Raw genomic sequence first — 19,398 nt, 5'->3', positions numbered from 1 at the left:
AACAGTTACAAGAAAATACAATGGTACTTACGGCTGCACAATGCTCCGGTACAACATCATACGACCTCCGGTGTGGAGAAGAAGCTACAGGAACGGTCACCTCCACCTGCTCCCCATCCGAGTTCTCATAGCGGATAACCCTGGTAGCATCGGGAATATCCTCATGGTCGATCTCCTCCTCCTACAAGAACTCATACAATGATCCAATTATACAAGAATACAAGAATACAAGAATACAAGATACAAGATTCAAAAGCTCACCGGCAGTACGAAGAGTACAGGTGGAGCCAGCCTCTCCAAAAGGTCCTTATGGCGGCCTCTCCTATTTACAAAGTTCTCTCAAGGGAGACAAACAGCATCACTTCCAGCATTCACATAGAATTGGACGAGTATCTCATCCGTCGCTAACATGGTCTCCGACGGGTCCTTAGGGACAAGCATGCCCCTCGTACTATGCTGAGGGGAAACTCGTTCCCCCAAATACCACATATGGCGGTACACCCCCGGGAGCAAGACCCGACGCTGAGACAAGAAGTGAGCATGCATGGCCTGAACGGGTGTAGGCGCACCGACAAAGGGACGCCAAACCACCTACAAATCAGACAACTCAGGAAACCATACAAATACAAGTACAAAAGGACAGACAGTACAAAAACATACCTCCTTAATAGGCAGAACCCTCAAAGCTCTGCGGGAACTCGCCAACGACATCCTCCTGCGCACCGCGCCTATCCAAGAGGCAGCATACGGGTAAGCCGCATCCCTAGTACGAGCCGGCGCCAAGGTCCGGAAATGCTCGTACATCCAAATCTTCAAGAAAATACAAGCAAAGCATTAGTCAAATCCTATGTGTAAAAAATTCAAGATACAAACATACAAGTACAAGATACAAAGTACAAGGAGTCCCAAATACCTCCAGCACGCTCCACAATGAAGCAATACTTGGGCTGCTCTCCGGCGAAGTCCGGGAGGCATACTTCATCTCATACAAAAGGTGGCTATACACCAGAACACCCCAGTTGACGCCCGAAACAGCCCTCAAATCCTGCAAAGCCGTCAGGAAGACAACATGCACCCGACTGTTCCTGCTCGGTTCCATCACTCTACTCACCAGAGCTAAGAGGAAAAGCCGAACCCTCTGCTCCGCAGATATGTCCACGCTATGGATCGCGGCCATGATCACCGTCACAGAAGCATGGGTGTCATCATCCGCCAAGTCAACAACATGGGCAAGCAACTCCCTGACACCATCCGAATGCCACTTCATACCATGATCAAAAATCACGTTCCTGTCAGAAAAGGGAAGGCCCGTGATCATAGCAAACTCGAAGGGGGTAATGGTGATCTCCCCCCATGCCATATGAAAAGTGTTGGTGGTATCCCACCACCACTCCAGCAAAGCCTGAAGTCGAGCTTTGACGCCTGTTCTCCTCTGAGTATCTCCCATGGTACGCCAGACTTCGACCATGCCCGTCTACAACCAAATATCCCTAGCCTCCACGTCAGCTTGGACAACCGGAAAAACTTTGTGAAGGTCCGCCAAGGACCAAAAAGTACGCAACGGCTCTCCATCAGCCTACGGACGAGCGAATCAATTCAAAACCTATACAAGTTCAAAAGACAAAAGCACAGTACAAAACCCACCAAACCAACGCGAGGCCGCTGAGACAAATGAAACTCCGGTCGGAACACAAGATCGGAAGGACTCCAGCCAGTGCCAATGAAGGCAGGTGCTCTTCGTGGTACCATTCCCGCCTCCGGCACGTCAGTTGCAGCCGCTTCATTATCCGAAGCATCCTCCATGGCAGCTCGAACCACCGAACATTCGGCAAGATTTCTCCGGGTTGGACGAGGCATACTAAGTCAATCCAAATACAAAACATCAAAATTCGAGACTGGGGGCTATCCTATACTAGCCCATACAAAATATCAAAATTCAAGATTGGGGGCTATCCTATACTAGCCCGTACAAAAGTCAAAATTCAAAAATAAAATCCCCAGTGGCAGTACAGACTCAGCCAGGGACCTCTACTCCAACATACGAGTTCTAAACCAACGCCTAGGGTATCTATGCTGAAGCACGAATACAAGTTCTACACCAACTCTTAGGCTATCCATGCCAAAGAAGGAATGCAAATTCTACAAACAACATTCAGGTATCCTAGCCTACTCTCCTACAAGACCCAACAAGGTCGCCAGTGAGGCCACTATCTACAAGTGCCAATTACAAAGTTCCAAAAAAAAATTCCAAAATTCGATATTCCACAGAAATTCAAAATCTACAAAGTTCCAATAGTTCAAGTTCAAGTGGCTATCAAACAATTTTTTACAAGATTCAAGAAGCCTACTATCATACAAGCCTCATATCAACAAACATTTCAAGGTACAAAAATCAAAACTACATGCAATCCTAGAGTTAATTTCATAAGAAAAACATGATCATGGTCAAGGGAGAGTATTCGACCTTTGAGAGAAAAAAAAGCAAAAGAATACAAGCTTGTGCTCTTCAAATGGCACGGCAAGGGGGGGGGGGATTTTATAGCCCAGCCCTGCGCTAAACACCGAGCTCTGCGCTAGGCGCATCCTTGCTGCATGCGCGGAATCTTCAGAACACGGTCCTCCGTGTTGATTGCACGTCCTTTGCTGCTACGGTTTTCTACACCAGGCATCAAACATCAAGTCATACTACTTTCCGAAATTACGGGTATACACCTTTATCTCCAAGCACCAACAGATAAATATTTCAAGAATACAAAGTCCGAAAATTACAACAATTCAGGCGTTCGACTCTAAGCAGACCCAAGCTCCGGGAAAGTCAGCCGAAATTTCAAAATCTTAAGGGCCAATAAAAAGCTCTTTTCCCTAGTGAGCCACATCCCCAATGGATCAATTCCGGGTTTTCAAATTTCAAAATTCAAAATTCAAAATTTTCGATGCCAAGCTCCGTCCTAAACCAAAGGCGGAACTGCAGTACAAGTACAAATCAGAGTCGTCATAACCGAACCGAGGTAGACTCTGTCCTTTTTCTAACGCATGTTTTTTGCAGGTACCGGCGTACAAAGAATGGTCTCGATTACAGAACATCTTGATCATTCTCCGTCCCGATTCAAAAACTTTGACTTGCGCTTTCCTAACCGGACGCTCAGTCAAAGTGGGGGCTTCTGTAGACACCTAAATCGTGTCTCCCCATTGGGATGATGACGATACCATTATCCTTGTTAGGTGGTTGGAACAACTCCCTGCGGAAGTACCTAATGCTAAGAACACAATCCAAGTTCCAAGAGCCAAAGTCCAATCCCCGAGACCGTTCCCATTCCGAAACTCGGTAGAAAATACAAATTCCAAAAATCAATTTCAAAATTCAAGTACAATCTCGCCCAATGGACCATTCCATTGGTCTTACAAGACCTTTTCCAGTCGAAATGACACTAAGTGTAGGGGGTGATTTTTGTACCGTCCTACAAGGGGGGGGGGGAGGGCGCTGTTCTTTAGAGAACCGTTGTATTTTTGCACCTCGAAGGTGTCGCCACCAAACATAGTGTAAAGTCTCATTTGGAAAGACCGCAATTGACTCTATTTTGGATAAGGCTTTGAATCCTCGAAACGGATGGGTGAGATCCGGGCACGGGAACAAAATGCTTATTCCGCGAGCTTTATAAATATTCAAGTACGTTGGCACAACATTTTTCGAAAATATACCCCAGATTAGACTATGTGAGTTTGAATTTAGAGCAAATAGAATCTCTAATTGTATGGTGGTCACTTTGCTTTAAAGATTGATTTAAAGGAACCTAAGGCCGGTTTGTCCAAGAAATTATCTTTGTTAAGCGTGATGTAACCTTGTATTTTGTTATATTTAGCATGTGCGGTGATGAAAGCAATAAAGCAAATAAAGCAACATCACAATACTAAATAAAGTGAGGAATTAGTAAATAAAAGACCCCCTAGAGATGGACTAGGGAGTAGGTCCCCATTGCCTAGAAATGCACTAGGCAAGTAAAGGTGCGGAATTGAAATTACGGTATTGAAATTGCGGGATTGAAAGGTGCGATATTGAAATTGCGGAATTGAAAGGTGCATAATTGAAATTGCAATATAGAATGGTGCATAATTAAAACTTGTACTTGGGCACATGAGATTCGAACGCCAAGCGGCTCCTTAAAAATAAGTGCGCCTGACACGAATTCAAAGCCAAAAATCTCAACTTGGGAGAGGTTGCTCAACCCAAATATCCTAGATTTTGCATATTGAACTTGAACTTGAAAACTTGAATATTAAAGTATTGAATTTGAAAGCTTGGATATTGAAGTATTGAACTTGAAAATGCTTGAACTTGAAAGGACCCTAGTTTAGAGAAGTAGCCATGAACAACCCTAAACATGGTGGGATCTTGAAATTTGAGAACTTGAACTTGTATATTGAAAAATGGAGTTTTGAATCTCAAAAGACTAAACCTTTAAGGATTAAAAGGTATCATCTTTGATTACTCCATGCTTGAATGTGATTCTAGTTAAAAGAAGTGATTGTAAACAACTTGAACATTCTTGAATCTTGAAAGTTTGTATTTTTGTATTTTGAAAAGTTTTGATTTTTGAAAAACATGTATGATTGTTGTAAGTGGTATTTTTAATAATAAAAATACCAACTTGCTAATCATTTTGAAATCAAAACAACATAATTGATTGGAGTGGGATTCGGATTTACCTAGTTAGGTTTAGGCAAGAGCTCTCAATTGCTTTTGAATTAGAGATTTTGTATGTGTTTTGAAGGGTTTTTTATTGGTATTTTGAGGTGTAATATCGGTATTACGACGTTGTATTCTGTTTTTCCTCCTCATTGATGCTGAAAATGAGGGGTATTTATAGGAGGATTCGAGCATGCAGCGGACAGCGCTGGGCGCTGGGCCTGCGTACGGCGCGGGGCTGCGCTATATAAGCGCCCCTTGCCGTGCCATTTTGAGGAGAAATCTCTTGCTTTCTTGCTCTCTTTCTCTCTCAAAGGTCGAATTGTCTTCCCTTGGTCTTGTTCTTGCCTTATCCATGTAAGTATTTCATGTTTTGCTTATGAAATAACTCTAGGATTGCATGTAGTTTTGATTTTCTCGTACTTTGAAATGATGCTCGTATGCTTAAGCTTCTTGAGTCTTGTAGAAGGATTGTTTGATAACCCACTTGAACTTGAACTGTTGGAACTTGTAGTTTTGAATTTTTTTTGAAAACTTTCTCGAATGTCGTACTTGGTATTTGTAGATAGTAGTCTCGCTGGTGACCTGGCGGGGTCTCAGGTAGAGAAATAGGTTAGGACGCCTTAACGTTATTTTGTAGAGTTTTGAAATGCTGGCCTCGGCATGGGTAGCTTAGGCGTTGATGTTGAACTTGTATACCCGCTTTGGCATGGGTAGCCTAGGCGTAGGTGTTGAACTTGTATACCTGCTTTGGCATAGGTAGCCTAGGCGTTGGTGTTGAACTTGTACTTTGAACTAGAGGTCCACTAGGGATTTGCTTTGACTTTGTATAGGCTAGTATAGGATAGCCCCCAGTTTAGAATTTTGACACTTTGTACTTTACTTGATTTAGTATGCCTCGTCACACTCGGAGAAAGCTTGCCGAATCGTCTGCGGTTCGAGCGGCTGAGGAGGATGCCTCGGATGATGAAGCGGCTGCAATAAACGCGCCAGGTGGGGGTATGATTCCCTGTGAGGCGCCCACTTTTGCTGGTACCGGTTGGAGTCTTTCCGACCTGGTATTTCGGCCGGAGTGGCACTTGTCTCAGCGGCCTCGCGCTGGCTTGGTGAGTCTTGTACTGTGTTTTGACTTTGTATCTTGTACTTGTGTAGGTTTAAAATTGACACGTTCACCTGTAGGCCGATGGAAAGCCGTTTCGTACTTTCTGGTCCTTGGTGGAGGTTCACAAGGCTTTCAGAGCCCTTCGTGCTGATGAGGAGGCCATGGAGATTTGGTCATAGACTGGCCTGGCTGATTTCTGGCGTGCCATGGGAGGCACTTCGAGGAGAACGGGGATCAAGACCCGACTGTGGGCTTTGTTGGAGCGGTGGTGGGATACCACCAACACTTTCCACATGTCATGGGGGGAGATCACCATTACCCCCTTTGAGTTCGCTATGATCATGGGTCTTCCTTTTTCTGAGAGGAACGTGACCTTTGATCCGGAGCTGACGTGGCGCTCTGCCGCTGCCAGGGACTTGCTTGGCCCTATTGTAACTTGTCCGAGGACGACACCCATGCCTCTGTGACGACGATCGTGGAGGCTATCTGTGGTGTAGGTGTGTCTGCGGAGCAGAGAGTTAGGCACTTCCTCCTAGTTTTGGTAAGCAGAGTGATGGCCCCGAGCAGGAACAGTTGGGTGCACATAAGATTCATGTCCGTTCTGAGGGACTTGAGGGCTGTTTCGAGCTACAACTTAGGTGGTTTGGCGTATAGCCACCTCTTGTATTAGATGAAGCAGGCCTCTCGGACTGCGCCGGGGAGTGACCCGAGCATGGCTGCTCTGTGGAGTGTGCTGGAGGTATTTAAGACTCCTTGTACTTTGTATGTTGTACTTGTATGTTTGTATTTGAACTTGACTGATGTTTTGCTTGCTTCTTGAAAGATTTGGATATATGAGAATTTTCCGACTTTGGTGCCAGATCGTACTCGAGATGCGGCTTACCTGTATGCTACCTCTTGGATAGGAGCGGTGCGCGTTAGGGTGCCTCTGGCGACTTCCCACAGAGCTTGGAGAGTTCTACCTGCTACCGAGGTAATCTTTTGTACTGTTTTTCTCTCTTGTATTTGTACTTGTATTGTTGCCTGAGTTGTCTGCTTTGCAGGTGGTGGAGAGTCCTTTTGCCAATGCGCTTGTACCTGCCTCGGCTGCTCGTGCCCATTTCCTGTCTGGGCGGCGGGTTTTGCTTCCAGGGGTGTACCGCCACATGTGGTACCTAGGGGAGCGAGTGTCCCTTCAGCACAATTCGGGGGATAGACTTGTCCCCAAGGACCCACCGGGGTCCATGCTGGCGTTGGATGAAGAGGTGGCCCGGCTCTATGTGGAGGCTAGGGGGGATGTTGTTTGCCGCTCTTGGAGGGATTTTGTACACAAGAAGGGGAGCTATGACGACTTCCTGAGGAGGCTGGCTCCTCCAGTACGCTTCGTACTGCCGGTGAGCTTTTGAACTTGTATCTTGTATTCTTGTATCCTTGTATTCTTGTATTCTTGTATGATTGTATGATTGTATGTAGGAGGAGGAGGTTGATCCTGAGGATATTCCCCACGCTGATAGGATCCTTCGCTATGAGAACTCGGACGGGGAAGAGGTGGTGGAGACCATCCCTGTAGCTTCTCCTCTGCACCGGAGATCATATGATGCTGTACCTGAGCATTATGCCGCTGTGAGTACTGTTGCATTTTCTTGAAACTGATTGTAATCTTGTATTTGGAAATTGATCTTGAGTTTTGTATGTAGGCGCCTCGGGCGAGAGTGCGTCGTTGGATGCTTTTGCTTGATTCTTGGAAGAGGCATTGTGCAAAGCTGACCCGGAAGCTTTCTGGCCGGGACAGAGAGGTGCCTTACTTGATCTTGAAATTTGTATTTTGAAAATCCGAACTTGGATGTTGACTCTTGAAATTGTATTTTGTATAGGAGCGCCGTCGAGACCGTAGAGGATCCGTTGACAGAGATCCCCTTGCGGAGACGTCCTTGAGGCAGGAGGGGCGAGCTTGGAGCTGGGTCAGGGGTCCGGTGTTGGTGCTCATCAGAGGCATTCTGATGCTGAGCGGGGAGCTTCCCCTTTTGTACATGTTGATCCCACCAGGCATTCATTTGGGGGTGCAGGCAGTTCACGGGCCTTTGTTTCTTCCCATGGTTACTACTTCGGAGGAAGTGGTCCTCAGCCTTGGGGTGCAGATTCCTGGGCTTACTATGAAGAGATGGAGAGGATGCGCCTGGCTCAGATGTTTGGGTCGTACCAGTATATGGCGATGCCGCCGCCGTAACAGTATTCCTCTCCTCAGTAGGGAGTTCATCCCTTCACTGGCACACTTCGTATCTCGGAGCAGGATCCTAGTACCCCTGGGACGGAGTTGGATTAGGATCTGGAGCGCCTTAGGAGGCGGAACAGGGACAAGGCGCCTGTGGTTGATATCACTGCTGGTGAAGACTCGGACCGACCCTGCATGGCAGCGAGTTCCAGCTTGCCTGGGTTGATTTTGTATAGGTTGGATTGTATTGTATTTGTATGGATTTGAAACTTGAATTTATTGTATGGTTGTATGGCTTTGAACTTGAATTGGTTTGCAAAATTATTTTGAAGATTGGCTTTTGTATGCTTGAATGTTTGGAATTGTATGCGTGTTGTGTGCCTTGAAATTTGTGGCTAGATGCATGCATGAGAATTTTGCCAAAAAGTTTGAAAAAATTTACCCCATTTTACGGGTGTATATACCCACTATAAGCCCCCACTTTGACTGAGGTGTTTTGGTTAGGAAAAACGCAAGTCAAAGTATATTCAACTCTTGCTTATGCACATGCAGACTCGACTTAGGACGCCGATTTAGGACTAGAATGCTTGAATTTTGAAATTGATCCGAAATCTGCCCGGAGCGTTGATCCGGATTGCTTGAAATTGCACGACTTGCGGCTTTGGAATCTTGAATAATGGAGGTTGTACTCTGCTGTCCGAAACACTAAAGAGTGTGTACTCAGAGTCATAAAAGAGGTTGGTGGCCTCGTCCTTCGGTGCAGGCCCCTGCGTCTGGCGCAGGCTTGGCGCCTGGCGCTTGTGAGCTGTCGTGCCAGCCGACTCTTGTATAAATAGGGAGCTTGTTGGATCACTTCTTGTATCAATCCTTCCCTGCTATCATTGCATACCGCTTCCTGTCGAAAAGAAAAGAGAATATGGTTGTGTCCTTTGAGAGTGCCTTGAACTCGTGGCTTGGTTAGCTAGGCAAATTGGAGAAAAGGGAGCTTGATGGCATGCATCTTGGGGTGCTTGCTCTTTCCGGTTTGTAAAATTGGATTTACACTTCATTCTTGCTGCTTTGGAGGCTTGGGATCCGAATCATCATGTCTTCCGCTTTGGAAATAATGAGGTATGTCCCCTCCCTGAGGAATTTAGTGCCATATTGGGGTGGCCCATTATGTTGGAGCCATGCATGCCCAGTGTTGAAGAACACTTTTTCTTGAGTTTTGAAAGGTATTTGGGTTTAAAGCCCCCACTTTTGAGTGCTGTTGTATATGGTAGAGGGGTGGATTTTTCCCTCTTTATCACCTAATTTTGTGGGCTTGATGTTCCCAAAGTATTCCGCTTGAGAGCCTTGAGTTTTTGTATATTCGCTCGCTTTCTCTTTTCGAAACAGGGGTTTGGCAATGGTGATGCCTCCCTAATAGAAATTGTAGAGCAGTTTGCTAATGGTCGGGACCCAACGCCGCTTGTGATTGGCGAAACATTGATGGGCCTTGACATGCTGAAGTCGGACCCCTCTTCACTGCCGTCGGGAAGTCCGGTATTACTCCAAGTAAGGATATGGAGCCTTCTTGTACGTTGAATTTGTACTTGTATTTGAATTTTGAATATTGAATTTTTAACTGCGCTTTTTGTATACTCCCCAAGGTTTGGCTTATGGAGAGGCTCATGTTGGTGGCACCACCGGAGAACATGGAGAGCTATAACAGAAAGGGATTCACTGTGCGGCCCATGTTGTATGGTCGGCTGTCATTGGATGAGTGGCGATGCGCACTCTCTGAGGTTGAATCTTGTATAAGGTGGGTAGTTCCTTGGTGGGGAATTGCTTCCATGAGACATGCCCCTGGGTTTACTGCTTTGAGGGTGCCAAGCCTCTCGATGCTGGTCTTCTACTCGCCTGCTCGAGTGATGAGACAGTATGGCTTGAAACAGGAGATCCCGGACTGTATTGAAGAGAACCCGAAACCTGCTATGCTGAATGCAAATCGTCTTGAAATTTGGAGGCGGTAGTGGGTTGCCAAACCATTCTTGAGTATTCAGTTCCCACCTGAGCCTGTTACTCTGTCTGCGGGGTACATTGTATGGATGAGAGGTCTAAGCCAGAGGGACATTTCTTTCTCCAGACCAGCTAGAGTCCGAGGTTCTAGAGCTAGACGTCCTGCATCAACCGACCATGAGGAAGGGGACGGGAGTGTGGCCCATCCGGTGCTTGACCGTTCGGAATCCATAGGAGGTTCGTCGTCCTCCCGTCTTGGAAGGCTTGCAAGTTCCTTCTCCGGCCGCTTGGGCAAGGGGAAGATTGATGATTGATTGCGGGAGGAGCCAAGGGATAGTACTCAAGGTGCCAAAACTCGAGAGCATAGTCGCCCAACCCCAGATCTTTGTAGGCTAAATGTGTTTGAAATTGTATTGGAGGGAATTGTGTTTGGAATGTGTTTGGAATGTGTTTGGAAGATGTGTTAAGAAGATGTGTTTAGGAAGTGTGTTTTAGAAAATGTGTTTAGGAAGTGAAAAGGCTTTTGAACTTTGCTTCACTTGATCCTGGCTTTGTATTTGAATTAGCTTTGAAGGCCTTAGTGCCAAATAAAGAGTTATTGTGTTAAATTCCGCTTGAACATGCTTTGCTTTGAATTGGCACATTTGGAATAAAAGACAACATTTGAGTTTTAAAATTTGATTTGATTTTTAGGATGCCCCTAATTGAGAAAATTTTGAATTTTTTATATTAAAGTGGTCGGGCCTCTAAATGAGGTTGCCTACGTGTCCCGTTAGGGAATCAGGCCGGACGTAGTTCTGACTACCTTACAGGACTTTGAATTGGATTCTTGAACTTGAACAGGGAACTTAGACATAGAACTTCTTGAGTTGATCGAGGTTGGTCAGGGATCTGAATTCTGTTCCGTCAATGTTTGTTAGTTGGACTGCTCCGCCGGAGGGGATCTTCTTGACAATGTATGGGCCTGCCCAGTTGGGTTTGAATTTTCCCCTTGGGTCCAGTGTGTTTTTGCGAAGGGCTTTCAGGACAAGCTCGCTTTCTTTGATGTTTCGGGTTCTGACCCTTTTGTTGAAATGTCTGGCCACTCGCGCTGATAGACTTGTACATGGTAAGCGGCTTGAAGCCGGCACTCATCGAGCATGACTAGCTCGTCATATCTTGCTTGTACCTATGCAGCTTCTGGGATTTTGCTTTCGAGGACTATCCTTAGAGAAGGTATCTCCAGCTCGATAGGTTGTGCTGCCTCCATTCCATAGACTAATGAAAATGTGGTTACACCTGCTGAAGTGCGAATTGAAGTTCGATACCCCCACAATGCAAAGTGCAGCTTCTGGAGCCAGTCTTTGTAATTGGTTGTCATTTTCATGATGATGGTCTTGACATTCTTGTTCGCCGCTTCGACTGCCCTATTAGTTTGCGGGCGGTAAGGCGAAGAACGGTGATGTTGGAATCCAAAGGAGGTTCGTCGTCCTCCCGTCTTGGAAGGCTTGGAAGTTCCTTCTACCGCCGCTGGGCAAGGGGAAGATTGATGATTGATTGCGGGAGGAGCCAGGGGATATTACTCAAGGTGCCAAGACTCGAGAGCATAGTCGCCCGACCCCAGATCTTTGTAGGCTAAATGTGTTTGAAATTGTATTGGAGGGAATTATGTTTGGAATGTGTTCGGAAGATGTGTTTAGAAGATGTGTTTAGGAAGTGTGTTTTAGAAAATGTGTTTAGGAAGTGAAAAGGCTTTTGAACTTTGCTTCACTTGATCCTGACTTTGTATATGAATTAGCTTTGAAGGCCTTAGGGCCAAATAAAGAGTTATCGTGTTAAATTCCGCTTGAACATGCTTTGCTTTGAATTGGCACATTTGGAATAAAAGACAACAACATTTGAGTTTCTAAATTTGATTTGATTTTTAGGATGCCCTTAATTGAGGAAATTTTGAATTTTTTTGTATTAAAGTGGCTGGGCCTCGAAATGAGGTTGCCTACGTGTCCCGTTAGGGAATCAGGCCGGCCGTAGTTCTGACTACCTTACAGGACTTTGAATTGGATTCTTGAACTTGAACAGGGAACTTAGACATAGAACTTCTTGAGTTGATCGAGGCTGGTCAGAGATCTGAATTCTGTTCCGTCAATGTTTGTTAGTTCTACTACTCCCCAGGAGAGGATCTTCTTTACAATGTATTGGCCTGCCCAGTTGGGTTTGAATTTTCCCCTTGGGTCCATGGTGCTTTTGCGAAGGGCTTTCAAGACAAGTTCGTCTTCTTTGATGTTTCGGGTTCTAACCTTTTTGTTGAAATGTCTGGCCACTCGGCGTTGATAGACTTGTACATGGTGAGCGGCTTGAAGCCGACGCTCATCGAGCATGACTAGCTCGTCATATCTTGCTTGTACCCATGCAGCTTCTGGGATTTTGCTTTCGAGGACTATCCTTAGAGAAGGTATCTCCAGCTCGATAGGTTGTACTGCCTCCATTCCATAGACGAATGAAAATGTGGTTACACCTGTTGAAGTGCGAATTGAAGTTCGATACCCCCACAACGCAAAGTGCAGCTTCTGGAGCCAGTCTTTGTAATTGGTTGTCATTTTCATGATGATGGTCTTGACATTCTTGTTTGCCGCTTCGACTGCCCCATTAGTTTGCGGGCGGTAAGGCGAAGAACGGTGATGTTGAATCTTGTACTCGGTGAATAGATCTTCACACTCTCCTTGAAAACGGGTCCCCTGGTCACTGATGAACTCGTGAGGAACGCCGTATCTGCATATGATGTTTTCTTGTATCATCTGGGCCATTTGCTTGGAACCCAATACTTCGAATGACCTGGCCTCGACCCATTTGGTGAAATAGTCGATGGCGACCAGTATGAACTCATGACCCTCGGTGCCTGCTGGAGTGACTTTACCGATGACGTCGATACCCCAGGCTGAGAATGGTTACGGTGATGACTGAGAGTATAGCAGTGACGGAGGAATGTGCTTCAGATTCGCGCACTTTTGACATGTAGGACATTTCTTGACAAAGAAGTAGCATTCCCGTTCGAGGGTAGTCCAGTAGTATCGTGCCCTGACGATCTTGAGGGCTAGCATTTTCCCATGTAGGTGCCACAGACTCCAGCATGTATGTCTTCCATAACTCTTTGAGCTTCGTGCTTGTCAACACATCGGAGGTTAGGACCGCCAAGGGACCTTTTGTATAGAATGCCGCCTTCTATGACGAAATTGGCTGATTGTAATCGTAGAGCCCTTTGATTTTTTCTTGAAAAGTGTGGGGGATACTCTGAATTTTGTAGATACCTTTGGATGTCTCTAAACCAAGGTTCATCTTTGTCTTGCTCGACGTCGTCAATACCATGGACATATGCTGCTTCTTGACGTGTTTCGATTGTGAGTGGCATTTCAGCCATGCCGCTTGGAATGTTGATAATTGAGGCCAGTTTTGACAGTGCGTCGGCGAATTGGTTCTCCTCTCTTGGGCGGTATTTATAGCAAAGCTCTTCTATTTGTTCAGACAGCTACTCAAGATAGGACTGGTATGGAGCCAAGCTCTCGCTCCTCACTTTCCATTTTCCGGAAATTTCATTGATGATTAGGGAGGAATCCCCGTACACCCAAAGTTTCTGGACGCCCAGTGCTAAGGCGGCTTCCAGGCCCATGATGCTTGCTTCATATTCTGCCGCATTGTTTATGACGTTGAATTGCAGTTTTGCTGATATAGGAATGTGAGTGTCGTCTGGGGCTACTAGGATTACTCCAACACCACCTCCGTTCTGGTTGGAAGCACCGTCAAAATGCATTGACCAACTGTCATCGCTGGCCATTAAGATTTGCTCTTCGGGTAAGTCGTAATCTTCCTCTTCTGCCTCGACAGGACAGTCGGCTAGGAAATCTGAAACTGCTGAACCCTTGATAGACTTCCGTGGAATGTATTTGAGGTCGAATTCTGCTAGCATGGCCAACCATCTGGAAAACCGTCCGTTGAGTGCTGGTTTTTCGAATAGATACTTGAGAGGATCCGCTTTGCTGATCACATGTATTGTATGGGAGAGCATGTAGTGCAGTAGTTTCTTTGTGGCCCAAACCAAGGAGATACTAAGTTTCTCGAGCTGAGTGTATTTGGTCTCGTACTCGATCAGCTTTTTGCTTATGTAGTATACGACGTTCTCTTTGCCTTCAATTTCCTGGGCAAGCATAGCCCCCACTGCTGAATCTATTGTTGTGAGGTAGAGCCTGAGGGGAATCCCTGGCATGGCTGGCTTTAGTACTGGTGGGTTGGAAAGGTATCTCTTGAATGTGTAGAATGCATGCTGACAGTCGTCATCCCACACCTTGGGCTCGCTTTTTCGGAGCTTTGGAAATACTGGTTCATATATCATTGTGAGTCTTGAAATGAACCTGCTGATATATTGTAGTCTGCCGAGAAAACCCCGAATTTCCTTTTCATTCTTTGGTGGTTGCATCTCGAGAATTGCCTTGATTTTTGAAGGATCAGCCTCTATGCCTCGAGAGCTGATAACATATCCGAGTAACTTGCCTGACGTTACCCCGAATGCGCACTTTTGAGGATTGAGCCTCATATTGTATTGTCTAACCTTTCGAAAAACTTTCGAAGTACTGAGGTATGCTATTTCTAGAAACATGCTAAGAATCTCAATTACCCTCTCATTTCAGCCAAAACTGCTATTTATAGAAACCTGCTAAGAATAGTAACTGCCGTAAGAAGTAGTTGTTAAAGTGGCAAAGTCATAAGAGATAGAAATCTGTCAGAATTAGGTGTTGCACTCCAACATAAGTCCTAAAAGAGATAGAATTGGCAAAAGGAATTCTATTCCTGCTATAATCCGGAAATAAGAGTTACGTATTAATTAAATTCCTAACGAACCTAGAGTTCGTAACGGGCCCAGACGCATTCCGTCATAATTTAATACGCACTAAGAAACTCGGATAAGTCTCAAAAGCTCCGTATTTAAGAGTCCAGATCTGACAAAAGGCTCGGCCAGATCCTATTTTCAACGCCTGGGTCTGGGCGCCGAAATCTTCGGCGACGAGCCCCGGGCGCTGAAAATACCAGGGGCCGTGTCGTCTCCGAATTCTTTTTGGATTAGAATTCTAAAGATCTATCTTCCCACAAACTCTTTCCCTATAAATATAGCTTAAAAACCGACGTGAACAGAACACACAATTCCATAACCTGAGTATTGACTCTAGCCTTAAACCTAGCCTCACGCTGCGAAATTGATCCGGCGTTCTGTCGCAATCGACCCAAAAGTCGAACAGAATGCGTCCTGCCCCTTGTAGCTGATGATTTAAGCCTAAATACTGGAACACTTCTTAGAAACCCGAGATTCGTTAAATAAAAGGAGGAATAGCAAAGCCAAGTGGTTAGTTTTCTATGAACCGTGACGCACCTCTCAAGGGTGCGTTGTAATGTGTCCCTCATATGATTTAATCGATTTCATCACCCTTTTATAAAATTTTCAAACTATTAACTTGATTGATCTATCACACCTAATAAGATAATACCTTGGACAATTGAATTATCATGCTAGGTACCTTAAATCAATCTAAGTAAGATAATCACGATCGATTTAGTGTTATGTGTTGCATATTGCTAAAATCAATTCAGAATAGTTTAATAGTTTAACGCATGTCCCTTCAATTATTTATGCTGAGCTAGTAAGGATAACCTGCCTCTGGAGTTATCGATGAGCACTCCTCTCGGTAGTTACAGTCCCCCGAACTCTCAATCTCTGCCCTGCGGGTGTACGTTGAGCGATCCCCACAACAGCGATCATAAGGGAACCTATGGCCGTCGTGGTCGAACATAATTGCACTCCCTTTATGTCACGATAACCGGGTTTTGTCAGTTTTCTCATAGTCGTTAAAAACTTAATGGCGACTCCTATATTACTAGTCGATTGCGTGTAAACTCACAGGAAATCTAACTACACTTGATCTGACGACGTCACGCCCACGAGGGACGAGGTCACGCATTAGCCTCGTGCTTTTTCGACCCCCTCACAGTGGCGACTCCGCTGGGGAACGTTAATGAAATACTCGTGCTTGTAGGTAATCAAAATAGCCGAAGGGTGAAACGATCCTACCCCGCGTTTATTTCCCTATCAAGTTGGGACGACCTGAAAATCAGCATATTAATGTGAACGGACAGAACCGCATAACGAATCTCGGCTCCCTTGGCATGTTTCATCTCGGGAGTTGGGACTAAGGATACCCATCGCCAACCGGGGGGTGCATACGTTTCATACATTGTCCACTCGGCACTTTTCGCTAGTAGTACACCCGTCCCAAAACCAATCGCTCGCCCACTAAGGTCCCTCTCATTGGTGCATGCCCCCTTGTCTTACATCGTGATTGGCCTCTTGGGACAAAATTCGTCTGTTGAATGCACTACCTCGACCGGGGCATGTGTTGGATCTACGATAGAAGCGGTACCAAGCCGGCGCAAATATTACCCATAGAAGCCTATCATAAACTACGTGACATATTATTTTTGCTTCATGTTGTAATGTTAGTTATGTGTAGCGAATTACGTGATTGTGTTGTGATTGTGTGTGACAAACAACGCTAGAAAACCAACGACCCTAAAAATTGCCCAAACATTCATAAACACCAATTGCCCAAAGAGTTATACCTAAATACGTGTCCCGTAATCCCGGGCGATCGCCAAAAAAATAAGCGACGCCCAGGACGGCCTGTAACAGATCCCACGACGCTGCATAACGCGCAAAGGACGTTATTGGGCAAGCACGCAAAATGAAGTCGTATGTACGAAAAAAAAAAGACGAACAGAATACGAGTACCAGTCAGGGACGCATTTTCAGGGCCCCTGGCTGGGCGCCTATTATTTCAACGCCCCTGTTGGGCGCTGAATTTGCTGCTTGGCCTTTTGGCCAGGCACCGCAACCTCGGTGCCCGCGCACAAAATATACGTAGCAATAAAAAATTCGTAACAAATTTGCTACGAGGACGTATGAAAAAGGCACTCAATTCTAAGAACGACTTATAAAATAAATAACTCCTTGCGTCGTCATTAAGCCTCCTATAACGACAATGTTCGGCACCAAAAACAAGCATGCCAATTAATATAACTTTGAATGTCACATGGGTAAAGTATTCAAAAAATGATGTTCAAATAAAGTTTTCAAGGAAAAATAATGTTCGAATAAAAATTAAATAAATCCGAGTCTAGACTAGGCTATGCCTAAGTACAATCTAAATCCTAAGTCTTAGTTGTCTTATACATAGAATCGGTCCTAACGCTTGGTGTCGTTCTGCAAGTTAAAAGGTTAAACCATATTGAGTCTCCCTTCCTAACATTTAAAAGAAATCAATAAGCACCCATATGTAATTTTAATCCCTTGCTAAGAATCTACGGCCACAATACTCTCTCTCACCAATAAAAAGAATATATTATGTAATTCAAGTATTTGCAACATGGAAACAGTCACATTCTGAAAATCATCCCTCCATAGTCGCACAACCCCCAAAGTGAGCCTAAGGTGTCAATACCATTGGCGATAAAAAATTAAGGGCCTCAAGGCTTATGATCACATTGTGTCACGACTATCATAGTCCTCTCGAGCCACTCGCTCCTTGAAGTACTTCTAAGTACGGACTAAAAGATTTTCCATGAATGCAACATGACGAACCATGAAAATACCCAAATCGACATGCCATAAGGCTACCATTGGGGTAAAGCAATACACACTAAGAGGGAAGTCTCACTAATGATTCTAGTCTTGCAAAAATGAAAATTCGATCTCCCCGACTAACTACCTTGCCAACATTAGGCAAAATGGCGCATGACAAATGAACACCCAAGGGTTAAAATCTAAAGTGTCAACCTACGAAAGTTATAGTCCAATTAGCCTAAGTCTGAGAGTCGCTTGGTCAAGTATAATAGGCTTACGCCACGTCATTATTTTGAGTCTAGGCCACCTCCTTGTATTCATACACGGGTTATAATCAGAAAAATTAATGAAAGTTCGAGTCTAAATCACAACTTCCAATTAAATCCCGGAAACTGGAACCTGAAAAGAAGCAAAAAAAATTATTTTCGATGTAATTCTTTCGTTAAATTTCAATAAAGTAAAAACAACATTTTGAATCTACTCTATTTGCACATTTTAATAAACGACTAAATACGCTTGCAAAGTAAGACAATTTAAAGGTCCACCCTAGGCCTACTAAAATTAAAGGTCCAATATAGTCCTACCAAACGAGGCTCACTCAGTCCCGCCTCGTGACTCAAAGACCACAATCATCTACCTTCTAGCCCAAATAAAAAGGGGGAGAAATCCCAAGCAAAAAAGAAAAAAGAGAAAGAGAAAAGGGAGAGCGAAAAGAGCGAGCCATGAAATACTTAGCCCGTACCTCCCAAAGTGCGAAATTTACCCAAGTAAACGAAGGAAAAGAATTGAGTCAACCAATCCAAATCATACCACAAAAACTACATAAAGTTCTACGATCTTCTACCCTTTCCAATCCTCATGCTTGACTAATACCTATACAAATTATTCTTATCTCATTCAACCCATCTTTCAAGCCGTCTTGAGTCACGAATAAAAAAAAACACAAATGAAAAGTACATTCTACGCTTAACGTAAAAAAAAAATTTAAATAAAATAAATAATAAAAAAGAAACTTTGCAAAGCACCATTAAAGTTCGTCTAAAAAATAAAAAGAAAGCATTTAACGCACAAAAAGATTCGCAAATATTTTGCACAAAACGAAAAGAAGCAACGAGCCAAGAAATCTCACCAAGAATCACTTTCAACGCCCAGAGCTGGGCGCCGGAATCTTTAAACGCCCCAGCCTGGGCGCTGAATCTCTCTGCTTGCCAAATTTTGTCCAGAAGTGCTCGTCATTTTTTTATCCGCACATACAAAGAAAAATAACGAACACTTGGAGGGGTACAACAGGTATTCGGATATACGTACCAAAAAACACATGAAAAGATTTTTGTGCAAATACATGTACTTAAAAAAATAAAACAAATTTTTGTGCAAACATTACGCAAGACCTGTTTCATCCTATCCTATTTTAAACATTACGATTCCACTCGAACGTACTTGTTTAAAATCGGCATTCTAAGAAACCATTTTCTGACTAAGAACTACGCAAGACCTGATTCCAAATTAAATCTATTTAAGGCGGATACGTAGGCAATCCATGATTCGGTCCAACCAATTTGCAAAAATGTTAAAGGCTATAGAATAACAAGAATAAAAAAATAAAGTCCCTTATTGAAATTTAATTACTTGCAATCCAAATCGAAAGAAAAATTTAAGTCAAAGGAAGAATCCAAGTCATCCAGATGCCAAAATGAGCACACATCGAAAAATAATAAGGGCACGTACCCTTGCCAGAAGGAGCACTGACACTCCTAGGCACTTAGCCAAGACTCAAAAGATCGCTTTGCCTCAATTGAATG

This window comes from Spinacia oleracea, chromosome 6, assembly GCF_020520425.1.
Source record: "Spinacia oleracea cultivar Varoflay chromosome 6, BTI_SOV_V1, whole genome shotgun sequence".
NCBI lineage: Eukaryota > Viridiplantae > Streptophyta > Magnoliopsida > Caryophyllales > Amaranthaceae > Spinacia > Spinacia oleracea.
This window is presented reverse-complemented; position numbering follows the sequence as displayed.